Genomic DNA, 27,463 nt, shown 5'->3' with positions numbered 1-27,463 from the left:
TCTCTCTCTCTCTCTTCCCCCCCCCCCGCCTGCCTTCCCAGGCTCCTGCCTTAACCTGTTGGCGGCCCCTCGGGGGAGAGAGCGGCGCGCGCGCTGAGATAACTCGGCAGCGTGCTTGGAGAACTTCCCCGAGCGAAGTTGCGCGCAGCCCGTGAGGGAGCTGCAAAGCGAGACTGGGCTCCTGCTCGCCTCTCCTTTGCTCCACGGGAACAAGAGGTGTGTCTGGGCGAGAGAGCGAGCGAGCCTTGCAACATGGCCTCCTCCTCCTCCCCTTCTGCCTCCGCCGCCTTTTCTCCAGGCGGGGATGCCCGAGAACTGGACCAGGTGAGTCACCGGGCGGCCCTATCCCCCTCTCACCCCACCCGCCTGTTTCTTCGTGAACTTTCCCTCTTGTGCGGCTCTCTCTGTCTCTGTCTCTGTCTCTTGCCGCCTTCCGGAAAGAAAAGCTGAAGCGCAGTGACCTTTCCATGCTGCGCTCAGAGCAGCCGAGGGTGGACTCGAGGCGTTGGTCACACCTGAGGCGAGCGCGCTTCAGGCTACAATCCTGTCTGTAGCCGCGCGGAAGCCCACGAGCCTTGCTTCTGAGGAGAGACAGGACTGGCGCGTGTGAGGCGGTTCACACCCTCCTCATCCCGGGACTGAGTCCCGCCGTTCGCGGTGGCGGGTCCTGCTTCCCGTGGCGTGGAGTAAGCAGCGCGGGGAGGGAAGCGGGTTCTCATGTTTCCCCTACGTGAAAAAATCCTGCCGATAGCTTCAAACCAAGGAAACAAGGACTGGGATAGGATGATTTATTTATGCCTCACATTTTCCTCTGCGGGGCTCCAGGCGGCTTACAAACAAAAAGAAGAACCAGCTAAAAACATAAAAAACAGTCATTTTTTTTAAAGCAGTTCACCATTGATAGAATTAAAGCTATATAAAATCTAGTTTTGGCTTAGCCTTAGCAGGGACTACTTTCTTTTAATTAGTATCCATGTGCTGCACAAATAAAATTAAGAGCAAGAGTTAATGGCTTAACTGACAAGAGATCCAAATCTATGAGTGGTATTAAACTAAGTTTTGCTCAGAGTAAGCCCATTAATGAACATGGCTAAGCAAAGTCTGTTAATTTCAACAGGTCTATTCCGAGTAATACTCAACTGTGTTAAGCGGTCCAATTTCTTAAGAGTCTTGCTGGGTCAACCTAAAGTCCATTCAATCCCGAGTTTGTTTGTTTTGGAGCAGATTCTCTTCACTGTTAAGCAGATGCTAGGCTACCTACCAGAAAGAGGCTGGAGGTCCACATTGGCGGTCTATATTCTGTCAATCTCTGTGTTAGAAGTTTTGTGTTCTCTATAACATAATAGTGGATGTAGTTCTCTTTGAACCTGCTGGCTCTGTTTCATATGCAATCACACCTGTAGCTTCAGGTAAGCCTTGTCAACAGCATCACTTGCATGGAAGGTAAAGCTACTGATTGCTAACTGAAGAGAGCATGGTGGCAAATCCAATAAGAAGTTATTTGAAAGGAAATTAACGGTACTTTGATCTCAGTGGGACATGCTTTCAAATAAACTTGCATATGATGGGACTGAGAAACTCTCATTGCTATCTTGCTGGTGCTTGGATGCATAAGGAAGCTGAAATATTAGTGAAGGGGTTTCGTAAATGAAGCACGGATTTAACTTTGAATATCGTTCAGTAATTTGTGTGGAATGTGGTCCATGTTCTGTAGACCATGGTCACCATATCAGGAGGCCCTGTTAATGCTTCTGTGGTTTGTTTGACTGTCCCGACTGGGAGGCAAACTCCCACTAGAGGCAAACTCTAAAGACTGGGTTAGCACGCCTGTCAAGTGACTTCCCCATGTTGTGCCTTGAACTGAATCAGTTTCAGCTTTCAGGCAAGTCTTTCTGTTTGAGCTGAGAACATCCCTTGCACATTTCAGCACCCACAGTTGAGTCTTTGGGACAAAGAGAGGGATATGTGTCTATCTTTCCTTTTAGTGAGGCAAACCTCATGCACAGACCGCTTTGTGTGGCCTGGATATATTCCCATTGCTTTTGACCTGGGACTTGAAGGACCATCTTGCAAAAATACAGTGTAATACTGTAGAGGCATCCTTTGAATTACTTCAAACAGAATGATAATGAAGCAAGTTTTTAGTGTGTGGCATAGATGTGCACTAAGTGGGAAAATCTACTTCTTGGGAATTAGCAGTGAATAAATTTAAAGCTAAATGGACAAGATTTCTTGCACTGGTATTGGAAGCTCACTAGTTTAAACTATGTTTTGTATTAGTATTCCAAAGAAACCAGTCACCCTGCTCTACTTTTAGTGGGTATTGCTTGTGTACAACAAATTACTCAATACCTGGTAAAAGAATATAACAATGTTTTTGTTTCCAAGATGTACTTCTCCTACCTCTTCACTTCAGGTTGGCTATCAAACTTCATGATGTGGTTTGAGTCCATTATTGTACCCGGTATAAACAATGCATTTTTCTGGAACTAATCATAACTTTCCTTGAATTGTGGTTAAAGCTGCTCCCCACCTCCATCCTCAGTGCCAAAAGTTGGTTTAATAATTGTGGCATGTATATGCTACCATTTCAGAAAAGTAATCGATAACAGTATTTAAGATACTGTTAAGGTTTTAAATTTCAACACGCCCATCTTTGTTTTTCTCTTTCTCCACAAGAAATGATTGTAGCCTGAAAGAAAATGGGACAACATTGTTTCACTATATATCACTGCTTTTCTACTCCCTGCTATACAGAAAAGTGTCCACAGTCTTAAAACACATTAATCAATTGCAAGTCTGAACCACAATTACTACAAGTGAGAAACCCTTCCAGAATGGTGGTGACGCATATGTCAGAAGCGGGGATGACATTTCCTCATACAATTTGACATGAAGCTAATAAATACCCACAAAATACTTCTATTTGTCAAAGGTTGCAGTGTTATAGGGTCATAGGAATGAGTTTTCTGTCTGGCTTTAGTTTTTCCATTAGCATGATTCGTCTCATTTTACTGGATCCTTTTGAAGCTATCAGTTCTTCAGGTGTTTAGGGTTGTACCGCAATGCTTCACTCTGCTCTGTTCTTGGTGGTGTAAGTTAATTTGTGGGCATTGGCTGTGTGAGTATGCTCCTTTCACTCTTTGGTTGCTGATGGTTTTTCCCACGACGTCCCTCCTGTCATCGCGGTACATTTGACAGACATACTGACCAACAAATCAGATGCTCACACAGAAGTATGCCTTGCCCTCATGTAATAATTAGTGCAGGTGTCTGCCTCATTATTACAAAGAAGCAAAACCAGTGTTTCTTTTTAATGTTGAAAAGCTGCTTCATGGACAATTGGGCCAGTGGCTTCATCAACTTCTAGCCTATCAGTTGAAACAATAGGTTTCCACTGAGCTTGCTCTGTGGTAGGTTATATATATGACCAAAATAGTATGAAAGCATTTGCACAATGGCTTCAACCATAACAATGCATACTTCTGGATCAACCTTACTATTCCCCCTTCAATGATTTATTGGTTTTTTTATATAAAAAAATTGATAATTTATAGAAAAAAAAACATTTCCAAGTGGTATGCAGCATATTAAAAGTAGAACAACGTATAAAATACCAAAGAAAATGCACAAATCTGAAGGGCATACAAAATGAAAATGAAAGGTGATGTTGTTATTCCTCAAAGACTTGTCTGAATAAATGTTAACATGTGCCAAGAAGAAGAAGAAGAAGAAGAAGAAGAAGAAAAATCACATGCCACACCTGTCAGAAGGGAGAATGTGCCATAATGTGGGTGCCATCACAGTGAATGTGCTGCTCCAAGTCGTTGTCCGATGAACCTTGCAGGTGAGTGGCACCAGCAGGAAGGCCTTTACCAGTGACCTGGATAGGACGTATGGAAGAAGGCAGTTTCTTAAACAGGCAGGCTCTAAGTTGTTTAAAGCTTTGTATACAAACGACAAAATCTTGAGCTTTGTTTGGTAGCAAATTGTCAACCAGTTATGCCTTTAGTGAAACAATGGATTATATTTGTGAAGTTTAATCTAGCCCTACACATGGACTTGGGGGGCTGACCACGCCTCCACCACCTACCTGGGATGACCCATCCCATCAAGGGGACCTTCACACATAGAATCCTTTGTGTGTAGGTCAAAGTCAGATGGCAGACCCTTGGATTGTGTGGTGTTAGCCCATGTACATGGGATTGTACATACATAGGCTCCATTTGGATGGGGTATCCTGGTATAGATGGTAGAGGCAGGTGAGCATGCTGGCTGCACATGTAAGGTTGGAGCAGAGTTCTGAAGTATTGTGCAAACCCAACTGATATATAGATATGTTACTATTACATTAGCTGATGGCCCCAGTAATGCAAAGGATCTGGCACTGGCCTATAATAATGCAAACATTTTCACATGAGGCTTAAAAATGGCTTGCCATTGTAAAAAATAAATAAATTGCAATATAGCACATTTTTATTTCTCTTATGCAGTCTATAACAGGTTGACAAAAACGTTTGTTTCAAATAATGCTTTTTAAGAGTTGTGTGAAGCCATTATCCAGGAAATTTTTACCTATCCTTTGCCACCTTATGCTTACATAACTCAGTTCTTCTTCAACTATCATTGAAATACCACTGTCTTTTGGTCCAGTGTGTGCTGAAACCCATTCAATATTTCTTACGGTTCATTTTGCATAAGGTCTCATTTTATTAGGTTGTTCTACTGCTAGACAAGCTACTGTTGAATAGTTCTTGCTTTTTGAACTGTTCTGTAATTACACGATTTGGGTCTCAAGGGTAAGACACAAAATATAATGTACTTATACAGTGCTTGTGGTGCTAAAAAAACATTTCCCATTAAGAAGAAAGAAAGAAAAGATTTGGATATGTGATAAAGCATATTGTGTTGGCTTGTTGCCCAGAAGCTCTAGGGTGTCTTTCAGTTGAAACTGTAAGATTAGCTATGAATTCAATCAGCGACAAATGATTTTTACTTTCAGTTTCTTTGCAAAGTCTTAAAATAGCTATAACATCCCATGTGTATGGGGGGGGGTAGTTGCAGCCATTTGCTAATGTATAAATTAACACGGGATGCGGGTGGCGCTGTGGTCCAAACCACTGAGCCTAGGGCTTGCCAATCGGAAGGTTGGCGGTTCGAATCCCCGCAACGGGGTGAGCTCCCGTTGCTCAGTCTCAGCTCCTGCCCACCTAGCAGTTCGAAAGCACATCCTGGGAGCCTGGGAGTTTAAATGTGACTATTGATACAATGGACATCTTAGAAACTTGGCTAAATCCAAATGTCATTGGCAGAATGACAGTGGAGCCCTACAATACCAGTAGTACAGGTACACAGCAGTGTGGTTGTGTTTGAAGAACAATTTGTGGTGTAAGGACACAAATAGTATGATGCATTTTGAATAGGATCTATCTGCCTTGTAGAAATTAGTGGGGAAGCTCCTGTTTGTTTGAATACATTGCTGGAGCCACTCAATCAAAGTACATGCTGCTCTTTATTATCTAAATGACATATAAATTGGTAAAGCCCTTCCAAGTTAAGCAACTTAATCAGGGATCTTGATTTTGATCCTCTCACTTCAAAAGTCCCAAGACTACAAGAACCCAGTTATAGCTGTATAATTTGAAAAATCCATTTAAGACACTGAACAAAATGGTTCCTGGTCAGAGTAAAGGTAAAGGGACCCCTGACCATTAGATCCAGTCGTGACCGGCTCTGGAGTTGCGCGCTCATCTCGCATTATTGGCCGAGGGAGCCGGCGTATAGCTTCCGGGTCATGTGGCCAGCATGACAAAGCCGCTTCTGGCAAACCAGAGCAGTACATGGAAACGCCATTTACCTTCCCGCTGTAGCGGTTCCTATTTATCTACTTGCATTTTAACGTGCTTTCGAACTGCTAGGTTGGCAGGAGCTGGGACCAAGCAACGGGAGCTCACCCCGTCACAGGGATTCGAACCGCCGACCTTCTGATCAGCAAGCCCTAGGCTCAGTGGTTTAACCACAGCGCCACCTGGGTCCCATCCTGGTCAGAGTATATCCAGTTAAATCAGTGATTCTACTCTAAGTGTGAGTTAGTTGGATATTACCCATTTACACACCTGCAATTTTCATCATAGCACCCACCATTCCATTTGAGGGAATTCTTGTGTGTAGCTTGGGTTTATTACTGCATCTTTTCAAATAATTGGTTTTCACTTAAAACACACACACACCATACATATAAAAATACAAGTTACACTTTTGGAACATTTCATAAAAGCAACTCCAGGAAAGGAGCACTTAAACTTTCATGTTCCCTAGATCAGTGTTTCATCATCATTGTTTTCTTTGTATGCCACCTTTACACAGTTAAAACAATGCTCAAGGCAGCTTACAATATGAAAAGATTTACCAGTACATAATTGCAAACATTGCAAAGTAGTCATAAAAATAAAACACATCAAAAACTACATAACCAAACTGAATAATTTCCACATAGGTAAAGGTAAGGGCCCCCTGACCATCAGGTCCAGTCGTGTCCGACTCTGGGGTTGCGCGCTCATCTCGCATTATTGGCCGAGGGAGCCGGCGTACAGCTTCCAGGTCATGTGGCCAGCATGACTAAGCTGCTTCTGGTGAACCAGAGCAGCACACGGAAACGCCGTTTACCTTCCCGCCGGAGCGGTACCTATTTATCTACTTGCACTTTGACATGCTTTTGAACTGCTAGGTTGGCAGGAGCTGGGACCGAGCAACGGGAGCTCACCCCGTTGCAGGGATTCGAACTTCTGATCAGCAAGCCCTAGACTCTGTGGTTTAACACACAGCGCCACCTGGGTCCCTTAATTTCCACATAAAAAGATACAAAAAATTAATGTCAATAACAGCAGCAAAAACTCCCAACAAAACTTTCCACAAAATACCTTAGGCCAGGTGGAGAGAGGCAGGAGCAGGACCATCAGGCTCTCAGCCTTTTTCTGACTGTGACCCCCTTCCAACCTTATTTCCTTCCTGTACCACCCCCCCTGGATGTAGCCAAGGGGGGCAGGGGAGCAGCTGGCCCTCCATAAGCAAAAATCAATACATATCTGAGGCTCTGTCCCCAGCCACTCTGGACAGCTTTCCCCAGCCACTCTGGGTGGCTTACAACATGTATAAAACCACAACAAAACACCAAACATTAAGAAACAGAATGCCCTATACAGGCAACAAACCAACCAACAAATCAATAGAAACCAGTAATATTATTGTTTAGACTCATACCCAATTTAATATAACCGCCAACCCCAACTAAACATTTAACCAACCCCAACCTGAGAAAAACAAAACATAGGAACCAAAATTAGAACCATTTAAAATATTGTAAAACATTTTAGCCAGTTGCCCCAACCCAAGAGTTGTTTCAGCAATTTCCCTCTGGCCTCCCAGGAGCCTCTTTTATCTGTTCAAGGTGAGTCTGGGCCCCACCCTCTAGGCCAGGTGGAAATGGGCCTTGCAGCTGTGAGGGGTCTTCCTTCCAACACTCGCAGCAGCAGCAATGTCCCTTCAGCCTCCTAGGAGCCTTTTAGGTGCAGGTAAATTCTGCATCTAGACTAGGATAAGTTTTGCACGTGGTGGGGGTGGTTCCCCATGGAGAAACTTGCAAATATGCAACCATCCCCCTTGTATATGCAAATCATACAACCCATGGAAAGCTGCACCATATGATTCTGCAACATGTATAAGTTGCATAGGTTGGCTTTCAGAACAAACAAACTGAGAGCAAGGATGAATGAATTGGTAGAAACATGAGATGATAAGAGTGGACTGTTTCAGGCTGTAGGGGAGAGTTTAAAAAACAACATTACCAAAATTAAAAACAAAATCATAAAACATATACAGTCCTTATGTACAGATAATCACTAGTACAAACTATTATTTGGTACTATGGGCAGTACCGAGGACTTGAAGTTTCCATAGGATTGAATGAGTTAAACTGGGAGCAAATCTGAGTGCCCCCCCCCTTTGGACCATCTAAACTGGATGACAGAGGACGAGGTGGTTGGACAGTGTTCTCGAAGCTACGAACATGAGTTTGACCAAACTGCGGGAGGCAGTGGAAGACAGGAGTGCCTGGCGTGCTATGGCCCATGGGGTCACGAAGAGTCGGACACGACTAAACGACTAAACAGCAACAACAAAGTGTGCACATAATTTCATTTAGAGTATTGTACTCACTATTCAATATGCACTGTGGACCATATTTAATTGAACAGTATGGGACACAATGCTAATCCGTAGTTTAGCATAACATTAATGAAACTGCTACAACAACAAAACTGGAATTCAAGAGTTGATCCTCACATTGCTTCTCCAGTGGCAATGGACATGAGTGAAACTCTCTTGTAGGAATAAGACCTTGTATCCCTTCCTCTGGCATAGACATGAGGAAAGGGAAAGCCATATTCACGTGGTAGGTATGTATTAGAGTAAGCCAATTCTGGGTTTGGGTGTTCAGATTAGTCTGATTAGCTTTTGGTTTTGGGCCCCATGTTGGCAATGCTCTCAGCTGAAAATGAACAGAACTGCTTCATGTGCCTTAATGAACAAGTGTCACTATTGTTACCTGTCACTTGGATGGAGATGACCAGGTGGTGGAAGACAGTGGAAGGACCCACAAAGGAAGGATGGTGGTCCAAAGTGCAGGAAGTAGCCCTCTCAGAACACTTGAGTCATCCCAGTAAAGTACTTAGAAGCGTATCTAAACATGGTACATTTGGCATTGTAGGCTTGCTAATTCGCAGCTTTCTTAACAAAAATTACAGCTCCTATCAGCTCCCAATGACCCACACCATGCCATGGAGGGGATATCTCTTGGCCAGCTAATTATACTATTGATATGGTCATTGCACACTCTGTAAATTCCATTTGTGCCTAAGCTGGAAGTGATAAGATGCCTTTGCCTGTGAGTTATCATCAGCAATGGCATGTTTTTGTTGTTCGTTTTCTCAACATTTTGAAAACTTTGATTTTTTTTAAAGGAAGAAAGTAATGCCAAGAGTCTTGTGTGACCATGATAAAAAGGAGAGTGGGGCAGGGGAGATAAATCATACCTTCCTGTTTTAAAGGCCTGTACAACTCATTGATTAAATGAAGATGATGCGCAATCTTTTTTAAAGAGAGCCTGAAAGTGCGAGCTAAAATAAGAATTAGGAGGTTATTAAATTATTTTCAACTAAGTAATGTTATGCTTCTGTAACTTTCTTAATTAACAGGAGAATCAAAGCAATCCCCTCTTTCAAGATACGCACAGTTTTGCATTTTAAGTGTATGCAGAACATTTTTCCTCCTTAATTTTTTGAAAGATATCTTTTGTTCTGGTCTAGTGTGTCTTTGGAGTCAAATGTTGAATGACTTTAATAGGGAGATTCACGAGAGAATATACAGCTGCTTGTTTTGCAAAGGGAGGGAGGGCAAATAAATTTTGCATTTCTAGCTAGAAACCCCCTTTAGATTTGAAGAGGTGGGTTGAGTGTTGCAGCTAAGGCTAATTGAAAACAGATGAGGGAGAGGCACAGCACATTTTCTAGGACCCAACAAGGGGCTGCACAACTTTACTTGCTGTGCCTTGGGAGCTGAGCTTTGCTGTGAAGGGAGCTGCTGAACTAAGTGGCAATGTGCATGTAGAGAAGAGGGTGAGCAAACTGAGGTAGAGAGTGAAGAGGCTTAAAATGTTGAATATGCTGTTTAGAGTTTTATCATAGTCACAGTTTTGCTTTTTAATCTGGGATGATGCAATAAGAAATAGAGGTGCACACTTGTACAGATCTCCCCATCCATAATCTTGCCCCAAGCGATTCCCAAACTTAAGGCTGATTCATATAGCAAGGTGGTGATGAAATAAGGCAGCCACAAACTGACTGGTTTGGTAGTGAGCATAAGAATCGTGGAAGTTACTAGCAATATATTCTGAGGGGTTGGGTAACTTGGTTCACTGTAGCTTTCTGTATCTTAACACAAAGGCACATAATGAACTGTGAAAGGCACTGTAGCTAACACCATAATGGCAACGCACACACACACACACACACACACACACACACCGCTTATTGCCAAAACTGTCCTGTGTGGTAGCTTAGGCTGAAAGACAATGGATGGCTCAAAGTGAACATGGGTCTTCGCAGTTCTAGCTTGATAGTTGTCAGAGGTTCTTGCGGCTACTCTTGAGTAACGGCACTCCACACCTGCTTGTCTTTAAGGTGTTTTTATTGTGCATTCTATTTACAGTGCAAAGAGTCTGGAAAACATGTCTGCTTAGTTTGAGTCAGAACCTCGCAATGGCTTCTTTCTGTTTTGCGCCCAACATAACAGCTTGGGAACCCCAAAGCGCCTCCCTCTCGTCCTACGGGGTGCCGTGCGCCTCAATTCAGGTGTGGAGGGGGGGGAGGGCCGTCCTTCTGACTGCTCTCCCGTCATTTCCTCCCCAGCTGCCTCTCTCTCTACTCGGTGTTGAGGCTCTTTGATGCTGCTAGAGCCTCGTCCCTCCCTCTCTGCTTCCTGACTCCTGTAATCTGATCCGCTACTGGACTTACTGCTCTGAGAGGAACTCGACCTGATGAGGGGGGGGGCTGTTCCCTATAAGCCCTCCTCCTCCTTACAATAGTCAATAACTACTGGTACTGCACCACACCAGCTCTAATTCCAGAAGTAGGGTATTCTGTAGTTCAGTCTATATCTCTTAGTATTGTGTATAACCATTGAAGCACCATTAGCAAGGCTCCTCATATCTTAACCTTGGGATATTACCTGGGAATTCCACAAATTACCCTTTGTTTTGCAAATTTAATGAACACATTGCATGCCCTTAGGGCTAGAATATCTTTATACATTAAGCAGACTTATTTAATGTGCATTAAAAATTTACGGGCTGCCCCTCCCTTTTTTTGCCACAGAGGCCTTCAAAGTGGCTGATAGTTTCAATAGTAATAAAACTGCTCATTAAAAGCAATTTACGGAAAAACGAATGCAACAGCAGTAATTGTATTTCATTTGCAGAAGAGAAGGCCCAGACTTCTGAAGGTCTCATTGAACAAGAAGGTGCTCACTGGTCTTCTAAAGATCATGTAAAAGCTGTTTGTGGAACAGACTCCCTTGGGAGGTTGTGGACTCTCCTTTCTTGGAGGTTTTAAAGCAGAGGTTGGATGGCCATCTGTCATGGATGCTTTAGCTGGGATTTCTGCATTGCAGGGGGTTGGAGTAGATGACCCTTGGGGTCTCTACATTTCTATGTACATGGTTCTATGTGCTGACACTGGAAAAGCCCTTTTTTAATAGTAAAGGATAACTTCGCCTCAGACAGTATCTCGTCAGTAGGATATTAACTTGCAGAGTGTAGCTGTTCCACATTTTCTGCAGCCTGCACAAGGCAGTCTTCAGGAACAGTTGCCTGTGGAGTGTTACAGTAGTCAAACTGAGAAGTAACCAGAGGAAACATGACGAAGTATGTTAATGGAAAGTAGTCTCTCCCCCCCCCCCCTTAGGTATGCATATGGTGTGCCATATTTATGTATCTAATGTATATTCATGTGGCTGAGTTTATTCAATAGACACTTTAAGAGTCAGTAGGTAGGTGTGTGTCCTTTTTAACCTCCATTCCCAGCAGCTCGTAAGACATAGCTGCCAAGTTTTCCCTTTTCTCATGAGGAAGCCTATTCAGCATAAGGGAATTTCCCTTAAAAAAAGGGATAACTTGGCAGCTATGTCGTAAGAACATTTGACCATACTTACTAAAGTCAATCGAAGCACTAATAGGAAACTAAGGGAAGTCACATGACTTCCTGGCAGACAAAGTAAACTTGGGACACCTGCGGCTGTTGTCATCCCATCGCTTGCTCACCACTTCAGCAAGTGCATAGATGAATTTGGCACTCGAGCATGACAGCCATGAAAAGCTTTCTGTCTGAAAGACATAGAGAATGGGTTGGAAAATGGTTAAACTTCAGGCTGCTATATTGGATGACTAGAGGTCCCCACCCCCACATTTGCTCTGGTATTATCTAAGATTATGACTTTCCTTTTGTTCTTGCTATGGCACCTGCCTGCTGCTGATGTAAGTGCAATAAGCTCGGCTGCACTGTTCACTAGGTACTTTGATCAGAGCATATGTCATGAATTACTGTAAAAGGTACTGGAGGTTTGGATTGAAAAGCATTGAAGGTTTTGCACTCTGTACTGGAAACTGAAACCTCTTTTTTTAAAACAAAAAACATTGGTGTTTTTATTCATAAAATTTCAAGAACACCTCTACATATTTGGTACAATAGGTCATCGGTATTATAATAATTTCAAAGTAAGTTGCCCTGTGTTGGATTTTCCTGTGCCAGAATAGGTGTGCATTTGAGCATGCTTTTCTCTGTTGTACAGAACGGTTTACTAGTTACTATGAGATGCAAATACCCACAAGAGCTAACTAGGCTTAAAATAAGGTAGGCTCATACAGCCTGCTGTGTTTTGGTGACGGCTCCATTTTTATCTGGTTAAATCTAGAAATGCAGTAAGCCAAATGACCCATGAAAATGAAATCCTTTACTGCTAAATGGAGAGGAAACAAATGCATTTCAAAACTTACAATCCTGTGCGTATCTACTCAGATGTAAGTCCCATTGTGTTTAGTGAGACTTATTCCAGGCAAATCTATGGCAGCTCTTGTCAAAAGCAGCACAGCCAGGCAATATTTGACCCTGGATTTAATGGTCTTAGATGTCTTGTGTGTGTGTTCTGTTGTGAAGCACACAATTAACATTTGTCTCCCCCCCTTCAAACAATTTCATGCTTTACAGCTGCTTCTACATCCCTGATATGTTAGATAAAAAAAAAGTTTATCAACCCTGAAAAAGGAGCATATTGAGCACATAGTCTTGCATTTTAAACTCTGATCATACCACCATTATGACTAAGAGAACAAAATTGAGTTTGTGTTTGCTGCCTTAATGTTGGTGGACACACCCCTGACCTGCTGACCCTCCCAGTATGTTTCCGAGCACAATGCTGACCTTTAAAGCCCTAAATGGCCTCGGTCCAGTATACCTGAAGGAGCGTCTCCACCCCCATTGTTCTACCCGGACACTGAGGTTCAGTACCGAGGGCCTTCTGGCGGTTCCCTCGTTGCGAGAAGCCAAGTTGCAGGGAACCAGGCAGAGGGCCTTCTCGATAGTGGCGCCCGCCCTCCCATAAGATGTCAAAGAGAAAAACAGCTACCAGATTTTTAGAAGACATCTGAAGGCAGCCCTGTTTAGGGAAGCTTTTAATGTTTAATCGACATTCTGGGCAGCTTCCAACACATATAAAAACACAAGAAAACACCAAACGTTAAAAACTTCCCTGTACCAATAGAGATTCGGCATGCACTTTCTGTTTCAACTTCTAAATGCCTGCTGAAGATTTTTCCACTCCGTCAGACTCCTGCAGGCAATGAAGACAATACCTTTCCATAATAATTAGCTGATTTCTGGTTTTAAAATTTTATATGCTTTCATGTAAAACTGTTGTAAACCATACTGTTGTTTTTTGTTTTAAAAAAATGAATAGTTGTATATAAATACAGTTCTTGTAATAAACAATAAACAAATACACTTTGAACAAGCACCATTTTGCTGTAAAACCAAGATGATCTAATATTTTAAAGTTTAAAAAAATACAAAGAGCATCTGTAACCATGTACACGCTTGGCTGGCTATAACATCTTTTAAAACTGAGAAGAAAGGATGCTGTGGTGATCAGCTCACCCGCAGTTGTCTCCCTCCATGTCCATAATGGCCCAAGTGTTGGCCAAAAATGGTTCCTCTCTTCCTTCCTTTTTTACAATTTGCAGAGTGTTTCGGGCAGGACTGAAGCACCTATGAAACTTGGAGGAGAAAGGGAAAGAGAATTTTCTCCAAAATATTTGGAGAATGAATAGGGCGAAAGCTGACATTTGCTTCAACCATGCGAGGTGGCAGAGGGATTTTTCCCTTTTTCCTTTCAAAACAAATGCCCAGCACCACTCAAAAGCAGTACAAAGCCCTCTCTGTCTCCATAGCTGCAACTTCCTAATGGGCATGCAGTGACACAATGCAATGTGATGTTGTGTTCCTTCCATGCTACCCCAGGAAGTGTCTACTGGCTGCTTCTCAGTGGCCCATATTCTAAAGTGGCTTTGGAGCAACACAACATGATGTTTTAAAGTACAGCAGAAGAAAAAACAGATCCCTCTACCACCACATATATTTAAGGTAAGCAGTGTCCCTGTCCAAACATTTAAGAGAAAATGATTTCCTCTGCTCCCTGTGAGAGATAGCAAGAATGTTGCACCCTGTTTTTGCATGTGTGATACTTTGTGAAAACAGAGGTGGATTTAAGCCTGTCTGGGTGGATGAACAAAATTTCCTTCAGGTGGAATGAAAAGAGAGAAGAAAAGAGGTTGCTGGTTTGGTGCCCTGGCTGCAGGTGGAGAGGGTACCTGATTTTTGTACAGGCTTAACCTAACAAGCTAGAGGGACACGGGTGGCGCTGTGGTCTAAACCACAGAGCCTAGGGCTTGCTGATCGGAAAGTCAGCGGTTCGAATCCCCGCAACGGGGTGAGCTCCCGTTGCTCGGTCCCAGCTCCTGCCAACCTAGCAGTTCGAAAGCACATCAAAGGGCAAGTAGATAAATAGGTACTGCTCCAGCAGGAAGGTAAACAGCGTTTCCATGCGCTGCTCTGGTTTCACCAGAAGCGGCTTAGTCATGCTAGTCACATGACCCGGAAAAACTGTCTGCGGACAAATGTCAGCTCTCTTGGTCAGTAAAGCGAGATGAGAGCCACAACCCCCAGAGTCGTTCGCGACTGGACTTAACTGTCAGGGATCCCTTTACCTTTACCTTTTTAACCTGACAAGCTAGTCCGTCCTAAATAAAACCTGATAGCTTTCATTGGCTCCTGCCAAAGGGCATTATAGCCACAGACAGTCCTTACCTTAAAAATACACTGTGAGGGAAACAGGCCAGTGAAGCTAACCACTATACCACACAAACTCTGCTTTTTGTTAGCTGATGCTTGTTTGAAATAGTTTTTTGAAGATTAGATATACCGTAGATAGTTTTGACACCTACAGAAGGCACCACAGATTTCCATTTTAAATGCATATCTTCCAACATTTTGTTGATGAAAATAGGGATGTCCTATTCTAACAACAACAACAACAACAACAATTTCATTATTTATACCCTGTCTATCTGATTGGGTTGCCCCAGCCACTCTGGGTGGCTTCCAACATATATAAATATACACACAACTCCATACCCACCAACATCTCTCTGGTGAAAATAGGGAACACCCTAAGGAAAAGCAGGACATTCCGGGATCCAGTCAGGAACTGGGATGGCTTCTGTAAACTTTGGACTGTTAATGGAAAATAGGAACACTTGGAGGCTCTGTAAATGTCAGCTTTCTCTTCTGTGTAAGTTGCCGTAAACTCACTTGCTCTCTGGACACTTCAAGCAGTATGATATCGGGGTGGACCAGTGCGGAAGCAGGGGGCCATCATGAAAGAACAAAGGGGGCAACATGACATAAAGCTCACTGTCAAAAATAATCAGTTCTTCTACCCTTCCTTCCATACGCTGATCAGCAGTTTTGATCGTAGCCTTCACCCCTCTTTGCTCCTTTCAACTCTGTGGTAGCTGTCATTCAATAAGCTACCTCTCGCCAAAAGCTGAAGACAAGCAGCGTTTTCTATTCATTGCTACACACACATGCAGCTGAAGTGAAGGTGGCTCAACCATTTCCCACTGTAACGACCAATTAGTTCAACCTCCCAGGGCAGAAACCTAACATTGCCCAATCCCCTCTGTCCCTGAATTCCTCCCTAAAGGTTTTTTTTGGGGGGAATCTGGGCTAGCTTCCTCTGGAAGGATCAGATTTGATGATTTGACTGCTAGTTGTTGATTCCCATTCTACTTAAGTCCCACCCCCATAAATATCAATTGAAGTAACCTTTCTGAGAACTATAGTAGTGCAATATGTGTACAATATCAGTAGATGGTGCTGTAGTCCTTTATATATTTGTACAAAAGCAAAGCAGGAACAGAGGATGTTCACATTTAAAAAAATGGGATCCTTGTATTTTTCCATCCTTCTGGCTTCTTGAGCACTGGTGAATATTTGCCATCAGATTCTTCAAATTTAATTTGCATCCTGCTTTCTTTGTGTGTGTGCATGAACCGAGGTGAAAAAAACTGAGGTGGAGGTGATTAACATTGACAAGCCTCCCCCCACCTTTTTTCAAATGGCTTCTCTGTCCCTAATCCTCTGAAACTGTAGAAGATATTATAGGAATAAGCACTATATCATGGGTTTTCAAAGCCTATCAGTGGGTTTTCCAAAGTGCAATCTCTAATTTCTAAATGTATGCATACATGCCAGTTACTTTCAATCTCATACTGGGAAAGGGAACAAAACCCCCGAGGTTGAGTACATTTTTGCAAAAACTCTTGAAAGTTTAAAACATCTGAGACATCTTGGCATAAAAAACTGTGGAATGCATTCAAGACCAGCATATGCAGATTGGGCAAGTATAGGTTAGGGAAGATTTTGTGGCTCATTAGAGAACTCCACCACCTACTTCTTGGATGCTTAGATTTTTAAAACATAGTTTTAATTTAAAATGCAAGTGAGCAGGTAACAAAATGCACAGGGCCAACAGCAAAAGGTCTTGGCTTAAATGGTCTTGGGTTTAAATGTCAGGTGCACTCTGGCCACTTGCATATGCAACATTAGGCTAAACATGCTTGTTTAATAAGCCAGGATATGAAATAGAAGAAGATTCCTTCACCCCGGTATGGTTCCCTTTTATCACATACATAGCCCAACAAGACAACAACAAGAATCAGCCAACAGCATACGAATCAATATGACTAACCTGACCCAAGAATCCACCCCCCCCAGCCACGAACAAATCTAACTAAAGCCAACCAAAGCCAACCAACCACCCCTAGGCCACCCCTACCTCTCTAACCACCAAGGAAATATAACAAGCGAATAGAAAGAGAATCCACACAAGTGACGCTGACACAAAACCCCACACATACACGAAGTAGAAGAATAGAGGCATTGCCACCCGACCCCACCCCATGCACCCTCCCCACCCTCACCCTCTTTTCTTCCCAACCTAATACTGCATGCAACACTAATGTCTCACAACATATGAAACTGATCTGTAGAAAACACAGCTTGAAAAAACAGACAATACACATATTTTTGTATATATATATATATATATATATATATATAAATAAGCAAGGATATGCACAAGTTTCACGTGGGAGCTCCATTGAAGCCACTTCACTCCTCCCTTCATGTGAGCAGCTGAAGAAGCCAGCTTTGATTTATGGCTTCATATCCTGGCTTGTTCAGCTGCTCCTGCTGGCTTCGCATTACATGCAAGGATGTCCTTCCGAGTCAGAGTTGGCTGGACTAAGCAGCTTCAGCCCAATTTGCACTCTTACTAGGCTAGTGATCCTTCTCATGGAAGAAGGGAGTGCAATGCATAGCTTGCATATCCATCATGCACATAATATTTGTGAGGTACATGGACGCCCAGTTTACATATGTACTACTCCCAAAAGGTAGGGTTTGTTTGTTAAAGGGGAATTTGTGTGAATCTTGTAAATGGATGGGCCTCCATGTCACATTATGTCAGTGTGTGTCTGCTTCTTCACCACACAGAGAGTATTGTGAGCTGGCTTTGGTATGCAAAGCTATGGATGTTCAAACCTACGGTCTGTGTGCCTGCTTTGCTCACTCATTAATGTTGTTAGCATATATTTAGTTATACACAGTGAAAGCTCCTATGGGTTTGTGCTTCACTCATGTTTCAAAATATGTGACAGATACATAGTGAAGTGAACTTCCAGTTGCTCCCCACAGCCTCTGCAAACTCCTTTCCCTGGGCCATGCCATAGTAGGATGTGTGCCTCAGTTTAACATAGTTCTGGTGGTTACAATCTGTCCATAGCTCCTTAAAAAGTTCTCGGTTTTTGGAGACAGCAGTTGTAAATTTGCATAGGCTCACTCACTCACTCAGCTATCCATTCATATACATAGAGATTATAATCACCCTGCAAAGCAAGTGGCAAGCCTAGATGTGGGTGTGCTTCAGGCTGAAGTTTGTGCCTTGATATCTGAACTTGGAGAAATGTGGCTATGGAGTTTGAATGTTCCAATTTAGTTTTACATTTCGTATGAATGGGGATGAACCAGTAGCAGATTTCTCTTCTCTTTGGCTGCGTGGGAAAGCCATGAGACAGTTCACTGTACAGCAGTGTCACAAGACCTCATCGTTTGCCTCGTGGATTGAAATTTCACCCTGATAGGTAAAATCATAGGAGGTGATGAGATGCCATAAACTGTATCTTTTCCCTCTTGTTTAAGCTCCAGAACAGATGATTTAGATGAAACCCTTTACCTGTGAATTAACATGTGGGCAGAAGGAGACAGGATCTGCCCATGTGACGCCCACCCGGTTGAAAATCTGGCTCACATGGTCCTTGAATGCAAAATGTATGCTTCTATCCACCTGCAATACTTGGACCAACTATGTATTCTGAACTGGAGACCGGAGATAGAGGTTACACGCTTCCTATTACAGGGGAGAGACCAGGAGCGTACCAGGACTGTAGCTGAGTTCCTCAATTTGATATTTTGCTGCTGAAGTACATTACAGGATCCTGCTCCTGTAGGAGACCCAGACCCAGGCCTCCCCTCCCTTTTGGCAAGTGACTGTACTGATGGGTTGGTGACGTGATCGTACGGGACTATTTATTTTAAATGTTTGTAAATGACGCCAATAAAGGTTTTGATTGATTGATTGATTGATTGAATTAAAAGGTGACTTCTGGCAGCCCCATAATCTGAACTGAAAGTGTTGCATACACTCTGTAAAAAGAGCGGGAAGGAGGAAGGGAGGGAGCCTTCATGTCATAGGCATTTGAATGCCTCTGGGAAGTGCAGCTGGTACCAGATTTCCTATCCTTGCCCAGAGGAACATATCAAAGTCATACCAATGTGACTACAGTAGATAAAACAACAAGGGGATTAGGATGAAGAAGACACATACGTTTTATTTCATTTCTTTTTTGCAGCGAGTCTGCTCTGGAGGTTTCCTAGTTGTAGTCAGTTCAGAGGGTGCCTATTCCTTTCCAGGGTTGGGTGCCGGCTGGGAAATGGTTCTTCAAGTTTGAAGTGGAAGGTGCTTTTAATCATGGAGCTGATTTATCTGCCCACCTATACTGAGAATAGTTTTGCGCTTTTAAGGAAAGTTTCCTTTTCAAAATAGATTGTTAAGTGTGCATGTGGCACTTCTAAAAATGAGAAAGGGAGGGAGCTATCCTAAAGCTTGAGAGAGCAGAAAAGGCAAGAGAGTGACAAGGCCAGCATAAGATTCTCTGCATGTCTGACACATGCAAAGACCCTGACAACAATACAGCTTACTTGGTCTAGTCGCCTTGCCACCAAAGAGCTAATTTTCACATTATTTTGTTTTTGTTGACATATATATTTCTGTAGGTCACTTTGTTGTTCATCCATGTTATAAATGGCAGGTGATTTTTGCCTCTGACCAGTAATGTGGATGATGCCTTAACACTGTCCACCTCTCTATTTTGCAAAATTGCCTTAAATGCCAATTTTTTGCCTTAAGGTTGGCCAAAGGTCTGAAGCATCACACAGCTTTTCAGTGGAGAAACAGAAAACATTTTGAATTTAGGCATATGAATTTTTTACGGTTGCCTTTCATTTAATTTTTTTGCTCTCTTCCCATAGAGCTCAGAACGCAGCACTTCATAGAAATTTTGGGACATACAGAATTCATTCTGCTGTGCTAAGTTGTTATGCCTGTCTGTGTTAAATCAAAACACATAGCAGTAAGATATTTTTTCTGTTTGTTTTTCTTTTACATAAAAGTGGTGCTTAGCATTCCAGTGACTTTGTTTTTTTGAGGTTGTTTACTTCAGAAATTGGGGTTTGTATAAAGCAAATGTGTACATTCAGTTGTCATTTTTTAAAATCTTTTATAAATGATACATGAAATATTTTGGTCTCCAGACATCCTCTCTTTAACTTCCTGTTGCCATGGTCACTCATTAGTATTCCACGGAGGCCTGGTTGCCATGGAAAAATGTGTAGTTGTACAGTGTTTCCATGGTTACTCTCCACCATTATGTACCTTTGGTATATCAGCTAGCAGATCTGTTTGGGTAAACCTGAAATATTACAGAAGTATTTAAAGCTACTGGTAATTCAAATCTCATGCCCAATCTGCAGCTTGCATATTTATCTGCAGAAGAAGGGCAATGGAGCCATTTTGGATTGCAAATGCCATATTAAAATAAATGCTTTTGAGAAATTATTTCACAGTTGCAACTCAGCCTGTATTTTTTGTGCAGGTTTGAATTCATATTCTGAAGAATTTTCACATGTTTTGCAGGAGCACCACATTTTGGACCCCTTTTGAGTGTATTTAGGCTATTTTAACCTCTCTTTTTGGCTATTCCATGTGTGGGTTGTGTTTGGTGTTTCTAGTATCATTCATGATTTCATAGAAATCGGAGAAGCTGCCTGGTGACTCGTTGCTTTTTGCAGGTTTCACAATAAAAGTGTACAGACCTTTATTTAATCAGCCAGTCCCATAATCCTGAGGGGTGGAGGTGGGTGAGGAGCTTTTACCTGAAGACTCATTCACAGACACTGTGGGGAAAAGCTTCCCCTACCTCACATGGTTATTTATCAGGAGCATCAACATTTCCCCTGACAATTCTAGAAGTAGATTTTGAACAGCACGACCGGTCCCCCCCGCTGGGTGCCAAATTGAATGGGGCACCTCAGGGTGTCACAACTGTGGCGTAGTGCACAGTCAGAATGGAAGGAGAGAGGCGGGGGCACCAAATTTTCACCTTGCACAGGAGCTACTGAAATTTCAAAGACCAAAGCCTGCCCCTGTGAATTCTCTACTGAAACTTTTTCAGTTTGACAGAGATAGCCTTCTGAGGGCCACACGGCCATGGGGTGAGCTGGGGGGAGGTGGGTGGAACATCAGATGTGATTCATACCTTTTGCATAGTGGGCTACATTCCAAACATGCAAAAGCCAGCCCGCCAGCCCTCTTTATTCTCCATTCAGGCATGCAAGAGTTTGAGGGCACATTTCAGCCAGGCAAAGCACTAAAGGAGGGTACAGAGCAGGGTTGGTGATGGGTGTGGGATGGGGAGAGTGGACATAGCCTGGAGAGTTGGCCTGGCCTGGGAGAGCCCCCAGTGCCAGATAGAGAGGACTGGAGGGCCACCTTCAGTCTCCGGGCCTGCAGTTCCCCACCCCTGATACAGGTAGTCAACCTTTGAACCTTTATACACCTTTTCAACCATTATATACGAAAGCTGTGCCTGCCAAAATTCCTTCATCTATAAAACTATTAAAAGTATGGGAGACCTAATATTGAAAGGGTGGGCAGTGTCTTATATAAACAACTCAATGGGCCTATGTACATGTGAAGAGTTTTGTAGCTGTTGATCAACGCTGCTGTCTTTATGATGGGGGTGTATACAAGGAAACTCTTTTAACCAAATATTGTTGAGTATATGTTTTTTGCAATTGAGCCATAAAAGTATTCAAGGGCAGTTCGGTTAACGTCTCCTTGAAAAAGGGATTAGATGCTCCCTACTCCCTAAACATAGGGCACCCTTGCAGGTGAGACATTCCCACATGACTAACAGGTACAGAATCATAGAATTGGAAGAGACCCTGAGTGTCTTCTAGTCTAACTCCCTACAACACAGGAAACTCAAGTTGAAACCATGCCAGACCCTGCTTAGCTTTGCAGATGTGCTAGCAGTTTATTGCTTAGCTTCAAAGATTGCCAGTTGGGCATGGGAATGGCTGGTACCCTTGAATACCCCCCCCAAAAGGAGTGATTAGGGATTTGCTGGTACCGCCTGTGAGCTGGTTATCAAACTGTTAGTTGTAGACCTGCATATTCCAAAGTAAGAATTGCTTCCAGGTAATTGTGAAGGGAAGCTGTACAAAAACTGGTACTCCTCCCCTTTCTTTTGAACCACAAATTACTAGTGTGGCTGCAGAGAGTTGCCTCCAGTATGCTCAGGATTGCTTGTACTTGGCCTCTCATCATTTGTGTCATTTGGGAGTAGCGGTGACTAAATTAGGCTTGATTTGCATTTATACGGGAATAATCTATTACCGGTACTTCCTCACAATTAAAGACAAATAGTTTTTCGTCTTGACTGATGGTTCACTTTATGAAGAGAAAATGTAAATGACTACTGTATTCTATTTGAACGTTTGCAAAATTTAAAATACAACATTTCAAGCTTTGTGTTAATTTGGAGGCTGGGGTGACCATTCAGTAACATTCCTATTAAGAAAAAAAACCCTATGAAAAGACAAAATATGACAATTGAGATCTTATGGAGTCATGTATTACTCCTGCTTTGATTTAAAGCACAGTACATCCAGGCCAGTCTTGCAGCTTGCCACTCTGCAGGGGCAAGTAGCAACTGCTTCCAGTGAGCATGATTGGGCCAACATGGGGGCGATGGAAATACAAAAACTGCACATGCAGGCTTCATCAAGCCAATGTATTCCAATAACTGTACATGGTGGGTGCATCCTGGAGAGAATCTCCTTCTCTTTCATAGCCTTAAAGAGCTAATAGTCTTTTAAAGTTGGGAGGAAAAGTGGAGCTTCCTTGTACAGCCTCATGGTCTAAGGCTAGAGAAAATAGTGGCACGAGTGAGTCTTTCTGGAACTAGACAACTGATCCTGAATTCATTTGTAGGGCTAAAATTAAGTGGGGAAAGAATTGGGGAAAGCATTGCAGAACCATGGCTTGTTCCTGCTGAAAACAGCTTCATAAGCAAGCCCCCAACCACCACTATCACTACCAAAGAGTCTCCTACACTGTGGGTCTATGACATCACAAAGGGCCAGCTATTCAAAGCTGAGTTGGCCACAGCTCTTATAGTCAGTCCTTGCCTGTGACTGAGACTGAGGGGCAGAGGACCAGATCTTTGTTCACTCATTTCTCCTATATGTGGCTGTTGTGACATCCTCAGACCATGATGCTGACACTTCCCATGGTGAGTGGCATTTTGAGTACTGCCTTATACTCGGTCACATGATTGATCTGCTCTGGCAGCAGTAATTCAGGGCTTTCAGTGTGGAAGCTTGGGACCTTATGCATATAACACATGTTGACTTGCATTTTCTACCACCCACTTTAACCTCCCTCTCATTATAGTCAACACTTTTCAACTCCCTATTTTAGTTATCAGGATTGGAAGAAGGACGCTTGTAGACCTGGAATTGCTTCATCAGGTGTATAATTTAACATTTCAGATAGCTCTCAGGAAATACGTTTTCACTGACATGTTTCAGCTAGGGCAAGAAAACCTTGTTGCATCTGTAGGAAAGATGGTCACAGTGGTGGGATTTAGGGGAGGGCAGTGGGAGAGAAGGCAGTGGGCCTTCTTAAATGAGCAATGCAAAGAAATAGAGGAAAACAACAGAATGGGAAAAACCAGAGATCTGTTCAATAAAATTTGAGATATGAAAGGAACATTTCGTACAAAGATTACCATAATCAAGGACAAAAGTGGAAAGGACCTAACAGAAGCAGAAAACATCAAGAAGAGGTGGCAAGAATACACAGAGAATTATACCAGAAATATGGGTGTCTCCTGCACCCCAGGTAGTGTGGTTGCTGACCTTGAGCCAGACATCCTGGAGAGTGAAGTCAAATGGGCCCTAGAAAGCACTGGCCAGTGGAAGTGATGATATTCCAGCTGAACTATTTAAAATTTTAAAAGATGATGCTGTTAAGGTGCTACACTCAATATGCCAGCAAGTTTGGATAACTCAGCAGTGGCCAGAGGATTGGAGAAGATCAGTCTACATCCCAATCCCAAAGAAGGGCAGTGCCAAAGAATGCTCCAACTACTGCACAATTGCGCTCATTTCACATGCTAGCAAGGTTATGCTTAAAATTCTACAAGGCAGGCTTAAGCAGTATGTGGACCGAGAACTCCCAGAAGTGCATGCTGGATTCCGAAGGGGCAGAGGAGCCAGAGACCAAATTGCAAACATGCACTGGATTATGGAGAAAGCTAGAGAGTTCCAGAAAAACATCTACTTCTGCTTCATTGACTACGCAAAAGCATTTACTGTGTCGACCACAGCAAACTATGGCAAGTTCTTAAAAAAATGGGAGTGCCTGATCACCTCATCTGTCTCCTGAGAAAGCTCTATGTGGCACAAGAAGCTATAGTTAGAACTGGATATGGAATAACTGATTGGTTCAAAATTGGGAAAGGAGTACGACAAGGCTGTATATTGTCTTCCTGCTTATTTAACTTATATGCAGAATTCATCATGTGAAAGGCTGGACTAGATGAATCCCAAGCCAGAATTAAGATTGCCAGAAGAAATATCAACAACTTCAGATACGCAGATGACACAACCTTGATGGCAGAAAGTGAGGAGGAATTAAATAACCTTTTAATGAGGGTGAAAGAGGAGAGCGCAAAATATGGTCTGAAGCTCAACATCAAAAAAACCAAGATCATGGCCACTGGTCCCATCACCTCCTGGCAAATAGAAGGGGATGAAATGGAGGCAGTGAGAGATTTTACTTTCTTGGGCTCCTTGATCACTGCAGATGGTGACAGCAGCCACGAAATTAAAAGAGGCCTGCTTCTTGGGAGAAAAGCAATGACAAACCTAGACAACATCTTAAAAAGCAGAGACATCACCTTGCCGACAAAGGTCCGTATAGTTAAAGCTATGGTTTTCCCAGTAGTGATGTATGGAAGTGAGAGCTGGACCATAAAGAAGGCTGATTGCCGAAAAATTGATGCTTTTGAATTATGGTTCTGGAGGAGACTCTTGAGAGTCCCATGGACTGCAAGAAGATCAAACCTATCCATTCTGAAGGAAATCAGCCCTGAGTGCTCACTGGAAGGACAGATCGTGAAGCTGAGGCTCCAATACTTTGGCCACCTCATGAGATGAGAACACTCCCTGGAAAAGACCCTGTTGTTGGGAAAGATTGAGGGCACTAGGAGAAGGGGACGACAGAGGACGAGATGGTTGGACAGTGTTCTCGAAGCTACGAACATGAGTTTGACCAAACTGCGGGAGGCAGTGGAAGACAGGAGTGCCTGACTTGCTCTGGTCCATGGGGTCACAAAGAGTCAGACACGACTAAACAACAACAAAGTGGGAGAGAAAGTAGAGATGTGGCAGAGTGAGGGGGCAGTGAGATCAGGGGAGCCCCAGGGTTGTGGCGGGAACCCCACAGGTGTGCACACACCTCCAGGACCACTGTTGCCAACCTGGAATTCCCATCATTGCCACCACCTAACCCAACGCCACCCCTATCTTGATGAGTGCAGTGTGGTTGCTGCTTGGAGGATGCCATTGCCATTGCCTCTGCCACAGCCATGACCCACCATTGGAAGTGAATCATCGTCAGAGACCAAAGCAAGTCTCATGTATTAAAGATGTGCAGTCATGGGGTATCCTATGAACTCGCATGAGCCAATGAACGAAATGAAAGAGAGCTGCCCAGGTTTGAGTAAGACCACTTCCCATTTTCCCAGTGATTCTCCAAAGTCTTGGGAAGAGGTTTTGCATACATCTTCTGTATATTATTCTTATCTGCACTTTGAATATCAAGACTTCATTTTTCTTGTTTCTTGGTAGTTTGGGAGCCTTCCTTCCTTCCTTCCCTGCAAAAACAGTTGACTGAGTTCCAAATTCATTTTTGCCTTTCAGTAATATATGCTACAGCTTGCAATTTTGTGGTGCGTTAGCACTTAAAGGAAAAGTTGGTTAGTCATTTGCAGTAACTTGTCTACACCAGAAGCCTGGGAAAGTAAAAAAGGCATGAAGGTTCCCATTTTTCAGCAGGTATGTAAGAGGGGAAACCCATCTCAGCCTCTCTACTACTCTGGATCCTACTGGGTCCATCTTGGGACATGTATCTTTCATGTAAGGTATCAATATAGTTCATACAGAAACTTATAGGTTGACAGGAGCTGAGGAGGATGCAGCTCAAGATGATGATGGTGGTGGTGATTAATTTATTACAATTTATTTAATTTATTATGAATTAATTTGCTATCTTCATGCCTTGTATATGTGGTCGCTTAGGGCTTCATCAGATACTTTTTTCTGCTTGTTGCTGTTTTCCATGTTAAACTGCATTTTTCTTCAGAAGCAAGATGTCTGTTGACTTAGGTTTGTTTACATTCTTTAAAAGTTCTATTTGTTTCTTTTTAGGTTTATCACAGGCACCATCCTCCTCAAAGCTCTCGAAAGGTAGGCAAAAAACAAAAACAAAAATATGCTTGTTACTGTCCTCTTTTAAGTGGCTGTTTTTTTTCCACTGTGTTCACGTCTCAGTAGTATAGGTCAACACCTGTCAGATGACCACAGAGTAAGTTGTGCGTAGAGATGATTAGATGGAGTATCAAAACATGTTAAAGCAACTTTTATATTCTTAAAACATTGGAATTATCATATTCTGCTTCTCTTATTTGACAACAGTGTAATATGCTCTTTAAGGATAATGGGGGGAAATCCCTTCCTACATAGGACATGATCCAAGCAAAATAAAGCACCTCTTGGGCCACAGATCTCAATTGAATAAAGTTATGAGCAACTTTTCCTTTGAAATTCAGTGAGACTAAAATGTGTTTTTAAAGAACTGTGTCCATTGTATTGTACTTGTCATTTCCCACAACCCAAGGACATTGCAGTGTTTGTGGGAGGAATAAAAAGAGGACATGGAACTGGAAGGTCCTTATATTGAATGACCATCTTTAATTACAGAATTGTTTTCCTGGCTTGGATGGGGAACCTGAGGCGCTTCCAATATTGTTGGCCTGCTACTCCCACCCCCTCCAACCATTAGTCATGCTAGGGATTTGGAATCCCAAAAGATCTGGAGGACCACAGGTTCATCATAACCAATTTAAAAGAAGAATGGGTCTTAAAACGTTGCTTCAGAAGAAAAGTGTTGTAGCCGATCTGAAAGAGTCCAACATGTTGTTGACCTTTCATGGGCACTGCATCAAAATGGCTAATGCCTGAGGATAATATCAGCAATGGTCTGCTGTGTTTCTGCTTGAGATACCACAAGTGCAGTTGATGCTCATGATGCTTCCATCCGAGAAGAAAGAAGTATAAATATATTCATCCATCCTTTCAGCCATCTTGGTCTTTAAACTTGTGGGAATCTTCAGTGTATTGAGTTCTGATTTATTAACATGGTGTGTGGGTGTGTGTGTGTATTGAAAACTGATTGAAAACTATTGCCAGTGATCAGTGTCATGCTTTTTAAATAATCTTTTGAAATCCTGGCAAGACAAATTTCCTTGTTTTGCATTCAACAGCATGCA

The 27,463-nt window shown here is 42.8% G+C and overlaps 1 long non-coding RNA gene across 1 annotated transcript; it reads left to right on the top strand.

Moving 5' to 3' along the window:
* The first annotated feature begins 223 nt into the window (after positions 1–223).
* Positions 224–27,028, top strand: LOC132592170 (uncharacterized). Its single transcript, XR_015950164.1, has 3 exons — positions 224–324; positions 26,343–26,381; positions 26,895–27,028. It is a non-coding gene; the product is annotated as an uncharacterized LOC132592170 (long non-coding RNA).
* The last annotated feature ends 435 nt before the right edge of the window (positions 27,029–27,463 follow it).

The sequence above is a fragment of the Zootoca vivipara genome, chromosome 5 (assembly GCF_965207765.1).
Source record: "Zootoca vivipara chromosome 5, rZooViv2.hap1.1, whole genome shotgun sequence".
Taxonomy (NCBI): domain Eukaryota; kingdom Metazoa; phylum Chordata; class Lepidosauria; order Squamata; family Lacertidae; genus Zootoca; species Zootoca vivipara.
The sequence above is the reverse complement of the archived record's forward strand: the minus strand, read 5'-3'. Positions and strand labels throughout refer to the sequence as shown.